The sequence below is a fragment of the Neomonachus schauinslandi genome, chromosome 8, assembly GCF_002201575.2.
Source record: "Neomonachus schauinslandi chromosome 8, ASM220157v2, whole genome shotgun sequence".
In the NCBI taxonomy this organism is placed as follows: domain Eukaryota; kingdom Metazoa; phylum Chordata; class Mammalia; order Carnivora; family Phocidae; genus Neomonachus; species Neomonachus schauinslandi.
This window is the reverse complement of record NC_058410.1, coordinates 135,170,828-135,188,441: the sequence shown is the minus strand read 5'-3', so window position 1 is coordinate 135,188,441 and position 17,614 is coordinate 135,170,828. Positions and strand designations below refer to the sequence as shown.

Sequence of the window (17,614 nt, the reverse complement as noted above, 5' to 3'; positions counted from 1 at the left end):
CGCTTGTTGGAACAGCTCCTTTGCAAGACCTTACAATAAATGTTGAGCTTTGCTTTTTTTTTTTTTTTTGGACTCTGTGCCTGACAGTGAAGGGCATAGCCCTTGCTGGGGATGTGTCCTCATACAGGCTCTACCTTGGGAAAGGGGCTCCTCTGTGTCGCTGTAGCAACCATCACCTGCAGCTGTGAGCCTGGAAGTGGGCTCTGACCTCATTCCCCGTAGTTTCAGGGGATGGGAGGAGGACTAATTAGTCCCTCAGTAAGCACTTACCACGAAGTACAGTAATTCTCCTGAAAAGGGAATCTAGTCGCGGAATAAAAACCAGACACACTTGCAACATCGGAATACAGAGTCATTTTAAATAAAAGCTTTTTGTAGTTGTGGAAAATGGTTGTGTTTTAATAGGGTCTTTACGTAATGGTGTTACAAAGGGATCCTTTAAAATAGGATTTTAAGGGCACCTGGCTGGCTCAATGGGTAGAGCATGCGAGTCTTGATCTGGGGGTTGTGAGTTCCAGCCCCACTTTGTGTGTAGAGATTACTTAAAAATAAAATCTTTAAAAAAGAAATAAAAAAAAGTAAAATGTAATTTTAATATTTTTGCCCATGTTGAAAGTTGTCTCATAATCTGGAGTTTCACCTGAGATTACAGACACATTTTTTTTTTTTTTACCCCATCCTATTTGTGGGCATCCAACACCAGATACTAAATATCAAAATAGGATTGCTTTGTTTACCATGCTTTCGGTAGAAAATAAATGGGAGTCGGAGGGCTTTCTTGACCAAGAAGGAAAGGCTCACTCTTTTTTTACACTGCCTGGCTAGGTTCCAGCTTACTGGCCTAAAAAGTGAAGGCACCACCAGTGTGAGTAATATAAGGCCCCTTGACCCTACTTAGTTAAAACAGAGAATATAATAAGCAGAAGACTTCACTGTAGATGCAACACAAACAAACAAACAAAACCCCACAGAACTCTAATAGGTGACTTAACAAGCCCTGATAGCATTGGTTGTGTGTTTTACTTTTTATCACATCTAGTGTTTCAGAGACATCCATCTCAAGGCCTCTGATTCTTCTTCTCCCCCAGGGCTGCCTGCCTCTCACACATTTCATTGCTTGTTGGGGTTAACCAGTAAGAAAGAGACCAGAATGGAGAAAAAAATGCAGAAACATGGTCAGGATGATTTAAAATTCAGATAGTGGTTACTACCCATAACGGATGCTGTGGGGAAGAAAGCTGTTGACAACAATATCGGCCAAAAGCTATGTTTCACACACCTCCGTTCATGTAAGTTATAGAAGGTAGACTCCTTCCTCTCGGGATTCACATCACTGTCTGCTATGGAGTTATGGTGCCCCTTGTTACTGTTCCAGCAATACGAGGTTCTGTTCGATGTCTTCATTGCTTCTCCTCAGGGCCTTTATTTGCTCACTCTCCACTGAGACCCAGCCAGGTCTGTTGCTGCTGGATGGGGAAAGATACAAAGCTGGTAGTATGGCATTCACACTCTGAGCCAGGACCAAAGGTCAGTAGCCTCAAGCTCTGATCTTGGTCTTTTGGAGAGGGAAGAAACCTTTGCCTGTATGCCTACACCTGTCAAAATTGAATTACAAAGGTTTTAAAAATTTTGCTATTCTAAAATAAAAGCTAATAAAGCTTTTCTTCATCTCTTTTGGTTATCTGTTCTGTTTCTCTCTAATATTGAAGGAAATAAAGAATTCTCTCAATTTGCCCTAGTTTTGTGTCTTTTAGGTTCCTACATGACTTCCTGTTCCAAGTGGGCAGTTTTGGTCCCTGGAACCTAATGTATTCTAGAGAGCATTCTTTGACAGCTTTGGTAGCCACCGTGCTTAAGAATTAAACAATTGGCAAATAAAGCCATGAGGAACCTTCAGGTTATTTATCCTTGTCCAATCTAAATCATCAGTTAATGCCACATTTGAAGGTGGAGAAATAAACCTAGGAAGTAGCTCTCATTCATTACGGTTAGTGAGGACCAAAGTATAAACTCACCAATGTGACAGAGAGGTGTAGGATGTTTATTTCTTTATGGGTATTCATAACTTGGGCCTATAAAGTAAAAAAAGAAAGGCATTAGATTAAATAGATCTTCTTGATTTTAATATGATTTAAAGAATGATGATGTACACTGCTTGTAGGAGCATAGATTGGCATAGCCATTTTGGAAAACAGCTCGGTAGTGTTGTATAAGATTGCATGTTCACGTACCTTGTGACCCAGCCAATCCATTCTTAGGCAGCACCCCAGAGAAACTTGGCTTCTGTGTATTGCTTCTAATGGAAACCTCATTGTTTCTAAGAGGGGGGAAAAAATTAAAAATAACACTAGAAACTAAAAGCATTCTGTTGTGACACTTCATAGATTATATACACATTGCATGCATTCTTGTGTAGGTTTCAAATTGTGGCATAATACACGTATATTTTTTTGGATTGAAAATTTTTTCCCATTTTCATGAGATATAATTGACATACGGCACTAGTCTAAGTTTAGGGTGTGCTGCGTAACAGTTTGACTTACGTGTATCGTGACATGATCAACACGATAAGTTTAGTTAACATCCATCACCTCATGTAGATACAAAAAATTAAAAGAAAGAAAAAATATATATATTTTTTTACCTGTGAAGAGAAATCAGAGTTTACTCTCTTAGCCACTTTCGTATATATTATAGAGCAGTGTTAACTATAGTTACCAAACTATATAGTTAACTATAGTTTGTTAAAAATACAAATATTTTTAAGGTGATAATGTATAACGTAAGCCAGACTTTTCTCTTGTTACTTCTACATTCTATCCATTTCATAGTAGAGTCCCCAGAGTCTTGACATCACACAGGAGTGGTTGGAAGGTCTGGTCTGACAGTGAAATCCCTGGGGTCCTGTGGGTGGCCGTGGGGTATAGGGCGAGGCTGACAGTAACCACTAAGTGGAATGAGCTAGAAGACACAGAAACCCCCAGGTCTCCCCATCCTGTGAACACCCAGAAAATCTTGGGGCACGGAGGAAAGAGGACCCAGCAAGTAAGGCTTGGTGACCTCTTGGAATATCCATATTTATTGCCCCAGCAGTGACGAATGGTTCCAAATGTGGACAGTCAGCGTGGATAGGTTATTACGAGAAACTTGCTCTTTTGCTGCCCACTCTTCTTTCCCGAACAAAATATGGCCTTTTGAGTGAGGTAGGATTTGGCATGTGTGTGATGATGTAATCTGTTATGCAGCCAGGCAAAGTGTCACCGGCTCAAAGGTTCACTCTTGCAGAATTAACAGCGGATCTGCGAGAAATTGGTCCATGTGGGAGTAAGATTTACAATCAAAGTGGAAAATGCACGCCAGCGCCAGTGTTCAGTCCTGAAGTTCTCCGCTGCTGAGATGCGTCATCGCTACAGGGTCGGCGGGTCCTGGAGGCGAGGGCAGCCGTCTCCAGGGAATCCTCAGCTTCGTCTTAAGCAGCTGAGCCGAAGAAGGTGTGACAAGCTGGTTTGCGGAGGTGGAGCCCGGCTCTCGAGTTCCATTAAATGAGTGTGTGAAATCAATACCCAACTGAACATTGGTCACGAGAACACCCAGAGGCCCCCCGTGTAGCGTGGTATTTCTCAGACTAATTCTCAGACAGGAAAATGTGCAGCATGGCTCTTTTCTAAAACAGTTTCGACATCATTTATGTAATGTCAATGCATCTGGAAGTGAAAATGCTAAGAGTTTCATTTCACTAAAAGTGGAAATTTTTTTTTCTTTTTTTTTTTACTTTAACCTTTAACTTTAGATCACAATTAGTGGCGTTTTCACCACCGTGTGGAGAGTATCAAAGTGTGTGTATTCACTGACACATCGTGAGACTCTTTTTTTTCCCTCTTAATTATGTTGTAAAGAATGTGTTTGCATTATGTTAAAGTGCCCAGTGGTTGCGGCCAATGAATAGAATTATAACTCAGTTTAAAAGTAGTTTAATATTCTAGTGGTAAAACAATTAGAAGTTAAGAATTTAGCATTTTTTATATTATTTTCCCTCTGTAACTCTAGTATGTTTCAAAAAAATAGGTGAGCCCCAATTAAAAATCTGACTTGCTTTCCTGTGTCACAGAACTAAAGATGAACTGAAAACAGAAATCTCAAAATGCAATGATGCTAGTACGTTACATTTCAGTACTTTAGTATTCATTATATACATTTGGCCAGTATGCAAGAGAAAGAACAATAAAGGGCCAAATTAAAAGTTTGCTTTGTAGGATAAATTATTACCAGTTCATTCTGCTCCAGTGTGTACTGTAATACTTGTAAGCAGTTCGTTCTCACATTATTTTTTTTTCCAAAACACTGTTGCAAAATTGCCTTGCCTGGTTTTCCCTCCTTTGCATAGTCTAGGTCCTTAAATTTCAGCAATTCTAAATCAGAATGGCATCTAATAGGTGACACGTGAAATGTATTTGCTATTAATTCAAACATTTATGGCATATTCATTAGGCAAATATGTAATACATATTTATCAAGTCACATTACTCTGTCCAGTAATTAAAAGAAAGGGACGAGGGGCACCTGGGTGGCTCAGTCGGTTAAGCGTCTGCCTTCGGTCAGGTCATGATCCCAGGATCCTGGGATCGAGCCCCGCATTGGGTTCCCTGCTCTGCGGGAAGCCTGCTTCTCCCTCTCCCACTCCCCCTGCTCGTGTTCCCTCTCTCGCTGTGTCTCTCTGTCAAATAAATAAATAAAAAATCTTTAAAAAAAAAAAAGGGACGAATATATGTATCTCTATCTTTTTTTTTTAGCAAAAGAAGTAATTTGTAGTAAGCACTTCTAATTATCTCAGCCAAATGTTTATAGCATTGGAAAGATAAGACTTGTTGTTTGAATCATTTAGATTTTATAGATAATTTTTATATAGAAATACTTTTCTTCTGTTGATGCTTTTGTACCTCTACACATATATGGCAAATTACTGAAATAATAATTTGTCCTTTAGCTATAGTGAGTAAGACTCTTTTTTATCCCTAGTTTGCTAGATGCAAACTTTAGCCATTTTTATGGCCTTATAGAGATAGTAATGCTAATTAATGTTTTAATAGGAAAATATGTTGGCCAATAAAACTGTTAAATTTGAAACATGGATTATAAATTCAACTTGGTTGCCCTAATGACAATGTTGATAGTGATAATGATTATGCAATTAATATTTATGGAGTGCTTCTAGAATGCTAAGCTCTCTGCTAAACATTTTACTTACTATTATTTAATTTCTCCAACTACTCAGTTAAAGGAGATGTTCTTAGGCCAACTTTACAGATGAATTTATAACCATTATATCTCACATTTAATAATAATTAAAATATACTGCTATGTTAATAACATATTTTAGGGGCGCCTGAGTGACTCAGTCGGGTAAGCGTCTGCCTTCGGCTCGGGTCATGATCCCAGGGTCCTGGGATTGAGCCCCACGTTGGGCTCCCTGCTCAGTGGGGAGCCTGCTTCCCTCTCTCCCTGGGTCTCCTGCTTGTGCTCTCAGTCTCTATCTTAAATAAATAAAAGCTTAAAAAAAAAAAACATTTTAAATATTCAACTCTGAAGCTTTGCCCATGTGAAATTTATATGTATATATAGTAGATATGTGTGTATAAGTATATATATGCATATGTGTGTTTGTATATATATGAATATATGCATATGTGTATATGCATATGTATGTTTGTATGTGTATATATATATGTTCTTTTGTTCATCCACAAATACTGATTTGTAGACTACATGTTATAGGCTGCTGTGCTAAAATCTGGAGATAGTACAGTGTCTTGCCTTTAAGGGACTTCCAGTGTATTGGGAGAAGTGGACTCATGTAAGATAAAAGTACAAGAAAATCTGATAATTGCTTAATTCTTTTTAAAGATTTTATTTATTTATTTAACAGAGAGAGAGAGAGAGCACATGAGGGAGCAGCAGAGGGAGAAGCAGGCTCCCCGCTGAGCAGGGAACCCAACACAGGGCTGGATCCCAGGACCCTGGGGTCATGACCTGAGCTGAAGGCAGACGCTTCACTGACTGAGCCACCCAGGCGCCCCTGATAATTGCTTTAATAGGGAAAGTACAGGGTGTTGTAGAAAAAAAAGGAAAGAGGGCACCAGCTTCCTAGAAAGTATCAGAGAGGTCTTTGCAGAAAGGATTCCTATCTCTGAGACTTGATGAATGAGTTTGAAACGATGACGTGCAGAGGGGACAGAGAAGACGAGGGTGTGGAGATGAGCAAGAGCAAGGCAGGGATGGTGAGGTCAGGAAGCCACAGGGACGGAAGTGCTGAGTGTCCAGGCAGCTGGACCAGGGACATGGCAGGTTGGGGTCGGATCTCAAGGAGCCTCGCATGCTGTCCAGAGGAATGCAGATTCTGTGTTGAAAAGCCATCAGCAAATTAATGTCTATAATGTGCCAAGCATGTGTTGAATACTGAGGATAAAAGGGTGGACAAGAATGTACACAGTTTTGCTTTCCTGGAGCTTACTAATTAGTTAGAGAAACAAGCATTAATCAACGAATCCAGCAAAAAAAAAAAAAAAGTATAAAGGTGACTGGTATAAAAAAGGAAAGTGTTTCCCTCAAAGCATGTCGTAGGAGGTAATGACCTGGCCGTGGAGGTCAGGAAAGTCTCCCCCAAGCGGGAGAGGACTGAACTGAGATCTGAAGGAGAAGAGAATACAGGGTCATCTGAAGAAGGTGGGTGATTTGGGGAGAAGAGGAGATCATGTGCAAAGGCCCTGAGGCCTAGGAGAGCAAAGTGCTCCTTAGGAATTAAAAGTAAGCCTGGAAAAGCTGGAGTGCAGGCTGGAAAAGAGGACAAGGACTGGACCGTACTGGGCCCTGGAGGCCATGTTAAGAATCTAGCTCAATGGAAAGGTATTGCATTACTGTAAGCAGGAACTGAGGATGGGCAGGAGGAGAATGGGCTGAAGGGTGGCAGGAGTGGGAGCAGGGAGACCATTTGGGAGGCCAATGCAATAGTCCCGGTGAGTCCTGCTACTTGGTGGCCTAGAGCAGGGGTGATGGTGTAGGGGAGAGTTAGAAGGGCCGTGTGCTGGTGGTAGAATCCATGACTGGTTGGTTGGGTATCGGGCATAGTTAGGTAGAGGAAGATGTCAGGGTGATGTTGGTGGCCATTGCTGAGCTAGGAAAACAGGAGAGGGCAGAATCCACTGCTTGGATTTCCAGGAAACATCAGACTGGGGGGAGTGGATATCATAAGGAATTGAGGTTTGAGGTTGGCCTTGAAGAATGAATAGGCATTTTCTAGTTGGCAAGTAGTAAAAGGCATGCTAATCAAAGGGAGTGGCATGCATAAAAACACAGAGGGATATAACCAAAATAGTTCGAAGAAATATACACACACACACGTCTAAAAGGGAAATTAATATTGACCCATAAATAACTGCTGGTTTCTTGATAGGCTCACATCTATTTTGTGTTGCAGTGATTCGAAAACCTGTAGTATACAGAATTTGTAAATAGGTAAATAGGTAAAAATGTTTAAGTATTTTTTAAACCATAGACATAATATATAGAAATTCCTTTCTTTACTTCCATATCTTAAATTAGGTATTCACATATGGTTCTTGATTTTGTTAATCTTTCTTCTTTCCAATAAAATGTAGCCATTTGGGGAGGACTTGGATTTTAGGTTTTTCCTTTGTGGTTTTGCATCTGGATTTGGGATTAGTTGGCATTTTTAATTGACTAAAATAACTACGAATTTACTCTTGATTGAAATAGCAACATGTTGATTTCAATTTAGCTTGGGAATTAAAATCGAAGGGCAGCCACATCCAAAAAGAGTTAGTAATGCTAAGACCTATGTAACATATCAACTCTGGGAAAAAATAAGGTGATGTCAATTTTATACTTAATGTTTTTATAATAAATACAGGCGTGTTGATAGCAAGATCAATTTGAGAGAGATGGTACAATACTGAAATTATAAACATGGCCTCTGTGAACAATATTGGCTTAAATCCTGGCTTTAACATCTGCTAGCTGTCCGAACGCTCAGATTTCTTGTCAATAACAGAGATAGTAATGATTGCCAGCTACTTTACAGGGTGCAATACAGTGGGGGTAACGTGCATAAAGCCAAGAACATATTAAGTGTTCAGTAAATGTTAGTGATGACTTTGAATTTTATCACCAATACCGTGCTGGACCTGAGTCATCAACAGAGAGGCACATAGAGTTGTGAAAGTGGACACAGGCTATTATGGTAAAACCAGGTACTGAATTTGCTTCACTTTGTGGCTGGAAGGAATCTTAAGATACCATCAAATTCAGTAATGTTGCTGACATTTTCTGGAGGAGAACTATTTTTTTTTTTTATTATTGCTCTGAAGTTTTAGAATCATTAGGGAAGGAGGGGAAGGGACCACATCATCTTGATGGTGATATCCCTGAAGTTAGAAGATGGGGTGGGGTGTGACCCCTGGCCAGAACCCTCTCATCCCCAGTGATGAGGACCTGCTGTGGGTCTGCTTGCTGAGTTTTTGACATTCTGCCATAAAAATTGTGTGTGTGTGTGTGTGTGTGTGTGTGTGAGAGAGAGAGAGAGAGAGAGAGAGTGAGAGAGGGAGAGAGAGATTATGCAACTATGTTTCTCTTTTCTGTGACTTCAGCTAATGTGAATGAAGGCCATTGAAAGCTGCCTAACTCAGTGGGAAATTGTTTTTATAATTACAGGTCTAGGCATTTTACACTGAATTTCTCTACTGCCGCCCCCTCCACTCAAGCAAAATCTGTGTGGAAAGATCCACTGGGAAGGAACTGACGGCTTATGTTTCTCCAGTGTGATGAAAGCACATGGTACAGGTAAATATCTCCAAAATCTTTAACTAAAAATAACCGTCCTTTAGTGTAAGGTTCCCAAGAGAGTGGTGGGGATGTATGCATACCTATTCTCACACACACACACACAAACACACCACATAAACATACATCTAGAGATGCATATTCTCCAGCTATTTCTTCTGTCTGTGTCATAAAAATGGAACCCTTGCTTTTTTTGTGGGAAAGAAAATAGCTTCTAATTATTTTGAGATCACTGATTAGGATGGATGATAAGGCATTGATAAGAAAGAGAGAATTCTGATGACGTGGTGTTCATAAATTCAGCTAGAGAGACTACCATCAGATGATAGTAGGGAATAATACAATATACACTATTACCTAACTTTTTTGTTCCTCTTAAATATGTAATAATGAACATCTTTTCATAACAATGGATATATATTTACAGCATGATTTTTAATGATTATATATAGTAGACCATTGAATGTATATCTTAAAATATATTTAATTGATCCCCTCTATTGGACATTTAGGGTGTTTCTATTTTTTTTTTTTTTTGGCTTTTATGCTACCATGAATGTTCTTATAGCTTTATATTAGTTGCCATCACTAGTGATTTCCTTAGGATAACTCCCTTACCAGTAAATTGGAGAGTTTAAAAGTTTTCAAGTGTTAGGACTTTTTGACACTATGTGTTGCCAGATTATTTTTCTATAAAGTCATACTAGTTTATATTTCCAGAGGCAGTATATGAGAGTACCTGTTTCCATGTAATTTTGCCAGGGCTGAGAATTTTGAAAACAAAGAGTCTTGCCAATTGATTATGAGAAATGGTATCTTGTGTCTCATTTTTTTTTTTTTGCAGGGAGGCATTTATTTGTAAATTTATAAATCATACTATTTTGAAGAACTTTCCTCCAATAGACAGTAGCATGCTTAAAACTTACCAGTTTTTGACATTTGAGAAATAACACTTAAATCAAGAAGGCGTGAAAGGGTCCTAGAGAATTTCGAGTTGTCCCCCTTTTTTCGGCCAAGTATTTTTAGACAACCACAATATCACTGGGTAGCAATACTTTTTCAACGGAAAACACAGTTTTTTGTTTCTTAATAAAAGTATTTAATAAATGGCCCACATTAAACATGGATCTGAAATTATACTGAAATTGAAGTATATGTATGTGTGTGTCTATCTGTGTATGTACCTACCTGTCCAACATTGGGAGCATGATTGAATATAATTACAGCAGCTCCATATGATTCAGAGGCTGCAGATCACTGTAGACAAGACTGCAGGCTCCAGACTGCTTGGACTCAAATTCCAGTTTTGCTGTTCTCTTGAACATTGGGCAAGTTACTTTACATCTTGTTTAAGGTTATAAAATTTATAGAATAATAGTATGTATCTCATAGGATGTTGTGGCAACAAAATAGAGGTGAAATGTTGAAAATTACTAAAAATCCCATTTCAAAACACTATTTAATGGTAGCAGAAACCGCTCATGATAAAAGTAAAAAGAAAGCAAAATATGACGCTTAAACGTAGTGTAATCCCAGTCTTGTAAAATTATTATTTTTTTCTTCTGCCTCTTTCTTTTCATCCTCTTCTGGTATCCCCCCCCCCCAAAAAATTGTTTTAATATATTTCTGAATGGCTTTAATTTGAATTAATGGAGTCATCACAGTTCTGGAGAAACTGTCTGACCGAAGCCTGCAAGTCAGAGAGACCCATTGAGCACAGAGCCGTGACATCCGTCGATGTCACCTGGCCCGTGGGCCCCTTGAGGCAGCCCTTGTGCGAGAGCAGGTTGCCTTGCTCCTGCACCCCAGCGAGCACCTTGGGTCAGGCAGGCTTCCTGGCCTCTTTGAGCTGCACATGGAGAGTCTCCGTCTGGCTCGGTGCGTGAGCTACCAGCCTCATCTCTTCCCCCACGATAAACAAGCTTCCTTTCCCTAATTAAATGAACAAGAAGGTAGAGTGAGAGACGCCCCCCTCCGCCCCCCGCCCAGCTCTTAGGAAACATATGCTTCATCCCACATAAACACAGAAGGGAAACCTGTGGGGTTGTGAGGCTCCTCAATCCTTTAGCTATATCAGACAGTTGAAAAATAGAAGGAAAAAGAGGCAAAGGGTTATTTGGCATTAAGGAGACAAACACAAGGCCACTCGGTGAGCTTTGGCTAGCGCTTTTCACTGGCTATTCTGCAACCGTTGTGTGTAAATCCGCATATTTGTTTTGGCCCACACTTACAGTCTAACTTGAACAGCTCTGTATTTTTCAATAAGAGGAGGAACATCTGAATTCCTAATTAAAACAGTTTAGCCTAAGAACTTCTCTTTAATGACTCATAAATTATTCTCCCATAAATGATTGTAAGAGCAAATAAGGAAATGCAACTTGTATTTGCACACATACATCTGTTATTTTGATTAAATGAGTAAGTTCATAAAGGGAGAGAGGACAATAAATGTGTCAGCAAATATAGGGCAGGAAAAGAGTTCATAGTGTCCTGCCAGACTCCAGCGAGGCACCTCACGAGTGTAGGTAGATAGGAAAGCTGGACGTTACAGTAGAATGGTAATAGCACTACCATATGGAACATTTGGTATTTGGATAGCACTTGGACTCCTCCTAAACTACAGAATCAATAGGAACTCAAACAGAGAGGAAGAAAGGGTTCTCTTCCTGCAAATCCCTGGCTGGGGTGCAGAAATGCAGACGTGTGGATTATCCAGGGCCTTATCAGAACGAATGTCTCTAGGGAGGCAGAAGAGTGCGGGAATATTCCACCCTATTTAACTGTGCTCTAGCCTCACACCCATGGTCCAGCACTTTTTGATTGTCTCCATAACCAAACCATTTTTGCAGTCATGGAGGAAACCTGTCTGCAAGACCAGGCCAAGACCACTGTTGGAAACTCAATTCGTAGAGTCCCACAGGGCCTGTAGGGTGGTTAGGACTCTGCTGGTACAGAATGGAGGCACAGCTTTCGAATTGTAAGAGGCTGAGACCGTGTCTTTAAATTCTAACTCCATTCAGTCATCTATTACCCATTTATTCATTCAGCAAATACCTCTTTGGGGAGCTTCGATGCACTGGTACAGTTCTAAGCACTAGAGATCGCGAACGGAACAAGACGGACAGGAGGCCTGCCCTAATGGAGTTCACATTTCCAAGGGAGGTGTAGTCGACAGCATTATAACCTAGTTCAGGTGAACATGGAGCTGCACTGGGCCGTTCTACAAGGAGGCAGAGAATGCATCTGAAATGAGAGAAGCCAATGGAGAAAGACCCTTTGATCTGAAAGGCAGAAAGAACCAGAGAACAGTCGGCAGTTGGCAGTGAGGTTGTGGTTATTGAGAGTGGGACCAGATTGGGAGTGGAGTAGAAAGTAAAGAGAGAAGACAGCTGTGGAACTCTGCTTGGATGAGCATGGTCAGGGCCGGGAACATTCCGGGAGCTGTTGATCTCAACATAGGTAATCTAAATAGTGCCCGCAATTGGCAAGCCATATTTTAAGCAATTGTGACTCTATGAACATGCTAGATAGAAGAGTATGGTATACTCATGGTATATTGAGATACTTTCTCTGTTCAGCTACCACCCAAAGAATGGACGGAGGGGGTGTGTGGTTGCTTTACCAGAACCTGTGTACCTTATTCCAATTTGTATTAACCACATCCCTTTTCTTCGTTATCCACCGCCGTTCATGTTATAGGGGGAGATTAAGTATATAATTAATTCTACCTTCTGTGTACAAGCATAGTTAATTTTACTTGTTAACTTGAAATGGATAGAAGTTCCATATCAAAATAGTCTCTCTGGTCGTCACATCTTGGCCTCTCCAGTATTTGGTGCCTTTCCACTCTGCTTGTTTGTGGGATTATGGTTCTTCTGACTTTCTTCCCTCCATTCCTAGGTATTTAGTGGTCTCTTAAATAATAAAATCCACTCAGAGATTTCTTTTGTCTTTTTTGGCCTTCAGCATGGGTTAGGTAAAGGCTGTATTTCAGGCTATGGATTGACTGTCATGGGTGGGGGGGCTTTTTCTCTATTTTGTCTTTCCCTGGTCAACTGCTTTCTTTTGGGGCTCAAACCTCTACCATATGCTTTGCCTAAATGCTTTTTCTTTCTTTGACACACCCAGTTTAGTTGCTTATCCCACTCCCCAACCCAACCCACCCAACCATCCAACACATGCACATACTGTGCTTTCTGGGCTTTGCAACACACATTTCCACGGTTAAAAACCCTATTGATATTCATTAGATATTTAAAGTAGAGACCTCCTCCAAACTTATCTTTCAGCATAAATATGTTCTTCCGTTTTCCACTCCAGTTCCTGGAAAAAAAAAAAAGCCTCCATAATTCATAGCCAGTTTGGGGGAAGGTATTTATTTTGAAACACTTAATGATGTGTTTCGTGGCAAAATGAAAACCGTAGAGACAAAGACTCAAGAGTACATAGTGTTTTAGATGTAGGCATAGCTTTTCAAAATGATTTTGGAGTATATTCGAGTTTCTAAATTTACCAGAAGCGCTTTATTCTTTGAAAGCCTCATAAATCATGTGATTGACTGTGTCAGTGTGCAGACATTCACGTAGTTCCTTTACCTTAGGAAATAAGGTAGATTATTGTGTCACCTGATGAAGGAAAACACATGGAAAAAACACGATGGAGGTTGACACCAAAGCCTACCATTTTGTCTCTGAGACCCTAAGGTGGAATGCTGCAGAGATTCTGTCATCTCTACTACATGGAGGCTGCTCTTGCTGTTGACATACTGCACTGTTCCAAGTCTAAGCAATGAGTAGAAGGAGCAATATCAAAGGGTCGGTATTCTGTGGTACCTTTCAAATTAGTGTTTTTTTTCTCATCGAGTTTTTATCAAGTCTATCATTTAAATGAAGCATTTAAATATGTTTTCTAAATTGTAGAATGTTAGATGTTATAGCTTCTGATGTGGTAGTGTTTGGACGTAGAAGGGAACTTGAAGATCATTTAGTCCCCTTGCCCCCCTAACTCAAGACCCCCTCCAATTTAGGTTTTCACTAAATGTTTTAGTAAAATTTGGGAAGGTAGCTTCTATGACTTGGCAGTTACATTCGGTCCCTCCTGTTTTCTCTTCAAAGACATTCTGTCTTCTCTATCCTTCCTTTTTCTGTTCTTTGAAGTGAGGACAGCAGGTCACCGTGAGGATTATAGACATACAAACCTTTGCACATTTCCTGGCCCGGCGCTATTTACTGCTACTGTTTCTACTCTGCTTCTCCTTCTATTTACACTTTGGTTTCTTGCTCCTAGAGATCAACTTTAGATCCCGAGAGTCTAAAACGAATGAAAGTTAACCAAACAGAACAAGAAATTTAGCGCTGATATCACATGTTTTAGAAGCCGGGGCTGTCTTTGGTCCCACAGCAGAGATGTGATCTGCTGCGTGCCTCTGTGGCTGAACCCAAGTTCAGGGGGAAACGCCCTTGGCCTGGGGATCAGCAGGGCCGTGTACCCTGCGCCTCCACGTTTTATATCTGTAGTGAATGGATTACTCTCTGAGGCTTCGTCCCTTCTAAAAATGATCATCATCTTACGTTCTGGATGTTTTGAGGTTTTGCTGTCCCTGTAGGAAAGAACCTGGGAAAAGTCCTCGTCGTTTGCGTATCTGTGTGAAGTGTTTTCTGGAAGGTTCCCCCGTTCACGCTCAGGTGGAGCTGATGACCTGGTCCTCCAGTAATGATGATGAGACAGAATAAAACAAATACTCCTTTCCTGCATAAAGGCATCCCCCCGCCCCCCGATGCTTAACCCTTAACCCCTTAAGCTAGTGTTCAGATGGCACGGAGGGAATATCACTTCACTTGCCGCTGAAATACAGCCATCTCGGGAGTGAAATTTGGCAGCTGAGTAATAGTCAAGCTGCAGTACTTACATGACAGTTTGGGGAAAGGAGCGAGACAGAAATAGCAGATTCCAAAATAATCCAATTAAAACAGCAGGAGAGCAGAGTTGGGCGGCAAGGAGGGAGGGGTGGTACGCCGGAGTCGGATCATCGCTGCGCCTGAGAGAGGGTGGCCGGCAGCTCTAGAAGCTCTACGCTGACCGCAGTGAAGACTCTCCTTCACACACGCCAAAGAGGGGTCTCACCCGATGTCCCATTAAGCTGTCATCTGGGGATTTTCTCTCTCTCTCTCTCTCTTTTCCTACTGGTCTAATTATCAGGTTGTGTTGGCACAGAAATGGATCTGTCTGTTTAGAGCTACTTTTTCCTTTTGCCCTCCCGCGGAGGATTATGTCATGTTCGGCATTTATGACATCAGAATGTTACTACGCAGAGAAGTTCTGTTAAGGCACCTTTTGAATGGCTCAGGAAGGATGAGCTGGCAGACAACCCTTCTATTTAATTCAAGGGTCTTCGTAATAACAGTGGCCAGAAAGGAAAATTCCAGAACTGTGCATGCTAGACAAAAGCAATTGAATAAAAATGTAGAACTCCTTATAGTTTTTTCTGGGGTGGAAGTAACCACTGTGATAACTATTAGAATAAGAACATGGAGGGGCGCCTGGGTGGCTCAGTTGTTAAACGTCTGCCTTTGGCTCAGGTCATGATCCCGGGGTCCTGGGATAAAGCCCTGCATCGGGCTCTCTGCTCAGTGGAGAGCCTGCTTCTCCCTCTGCCCCTCCTCCTGCTTGTGCTCTCTCTCTCTCGCTCAAATCAATAAATAAAATCTTAAAAAATAAAAGAAAGATCAAGTGAGGTCGTGCATAAGAAATGTTTTGTGAACTCTGACTCCCATTCCATGCTGTTTCTGTCGATGTGCACCGTGCTTACCGTATGGGGAAGGCGTCAGTGGCGGTGATCACCTATGAGGATACCCCCTGGGGAACCAGTCACGGACAGGAAAAACCTTTGTGAAAACATTTAAAAATATTCATGAATTATTATTTTTTTCCTGCTACCCATTTTTTTTCTGGCCCAGACATCCTTCTGTGTGTATGGGACTTTTCCAAAAATTTTCCAGGGAGTTCCGTCACAGAGTTGTCCACTCTCCGTTGGGCTTTACACCACATCATTTTGTAGTAAATTTTTTTCTCTGAGTCAACGTTGAATAACAGCCTAACGAAAAGGAATGCTCTCTTCTTTCATTTAATAATGCTCCTTTCCGGAGGTCCGGGGAGAGATGGGGCGGGTTGGTCAGTGGGCTAGGAACAAGAGGAAGGTAAGTAGGATGCTAAAGGAAGAAGGCTTGAAGCGGGAAAGGTGAAACGAGGTAAATCTTCACCAAGTGTCTCCTTGGCTTCTGTCTCTTAATCACAGACGCCATGAAGTATCTTCTTGGCTTGCTTGCTTTCTTTCTTTTTCTTTTTCTTTTTTTTTTTTTAAGCTTTCTATCTTAATCTCCTACCAAAGGTAACAAAAGGAAAGCCACTGGATTGCACGCTGGGTGTGTGTCGTGCTCACGGACATGTCAGGCAGCCGAGCAAGCTAGATTTCTAAGTGGATATGAACATGGGGATGAATCCGCATGCCTATGATCCTATTTGTGTGCGCATCCGTGCATACGTGCGTGGGGATGGCCACAGACGCAACACACAGGTGCATCTGTTGTGTATACCCTAACATGGAAAAGACACATTGACAATAATTAGAAAGGGCGATAGGAAACGTCAGCATTTACTGTTGCAACCAGAGTGCGTGATGTAACATTGGTTGTGCAGGAGAGCCTTTGCTTATTCATCATTTAGAACAATAGTAGGAGTTAAATATTAACAGGTTTAAGTGTCAAGAAGTGTCTAAAAATACAAATTCTCTATTGTTTGCAGCTCTTGCAATAAGGCAGGGTATTTTTGTGCGTTAGATGCGTCTCTGCTTGCTGTGAGTCCAAAATGCTTTGGATAAAGAATGTTACAGAGTGTAATTTGTGACAGAAAATGTGCCCCGATTGTTTGTTTATTATTCCTGAGGATGTTTGCAGGTCTGAACTATCACACGCAGAAAAGAACAGCTTTGTTTGAAAAATACAGTAGGAGCGGTACAAGAAAATTGAATTAAGTAAAGAAACTTAGAGAGTCCATCTTTGATTGATGATGCTTCTTATTTGCTCTTCATTATTCCCTGTGAAGGCACAAAAACTATGAAATTGGATTTGGAAACTGGATTGAGACAAATGGCTCCTCAGATTTTTTTTTTACCTTAGCGCTTCCCAATTTTCTTAGTTAAGCATATAGTCACTGTATAAAGAGTCCATGTTTACTACATTAAATCGTCCTAAAAATCATGCCCCTGAGGTTTGATTTTAAGAATTAGTTTAGAAGATGCAGAGGCAGGGTATACCTGCTGTGTTATGGTATTTGTCTCTAGATACTTTATATGCCCACTTATTTTTATTATTATAGAGCAGTGGAGTAAAAAGGGAACGGAATACTGTTTTTCTTAAGGAAGTTTTTTCTGCCTATCACCCTGCTCTTCTTTCACTAGGTAGAGTTTAATATATTCCCATTTGAGCTCTTGCATTACTCTTCCAAATACTTTTATCAGGGACTTGTAGATATACACCCGAGTCTCTGTGGACTAGTCTGCAAACCCCCTGAAATAAGAAATTTTTATTTTGTTGTAACTCTGGCACCTAAGACAAGGCGACGAACATTATTTGTTGAGGGACTGAATCAGTCAGTCAGTCAATGAATGAGTCAGACACCTACCGTGTCCTTATCATTGTCTTAGACACGAGGGGAGATGCATAAGAAGTATAAGACATGGTCACATCTCTGCTGTGGTGCAGCA

General features: G+C 40.8%; 1 protein-coding gene across 1 annotated transcript in view; it reads left to right on the top strand.

Annotated features, from left to right (window-relative positions):
* The first annotated feature begins 8,730 nt into the window (after positions 1 to 8,730).
* The window catches only part of ATXN1 (ataxin 1), a 244,085-nt gene continuing 235,201 nt past the window's right edge, over positions 8,731 to 17,614 (top strand). Inside the window, exon 1 of the mRNA XM_021697084.2 lies at positions 8,731 to 8,853. The gene's annotated coding sequence lies outside the window, so the exon portion shown is untranslated. The remainder of the gene's footprint in view (positions 8,854 to 17,614) is intronic.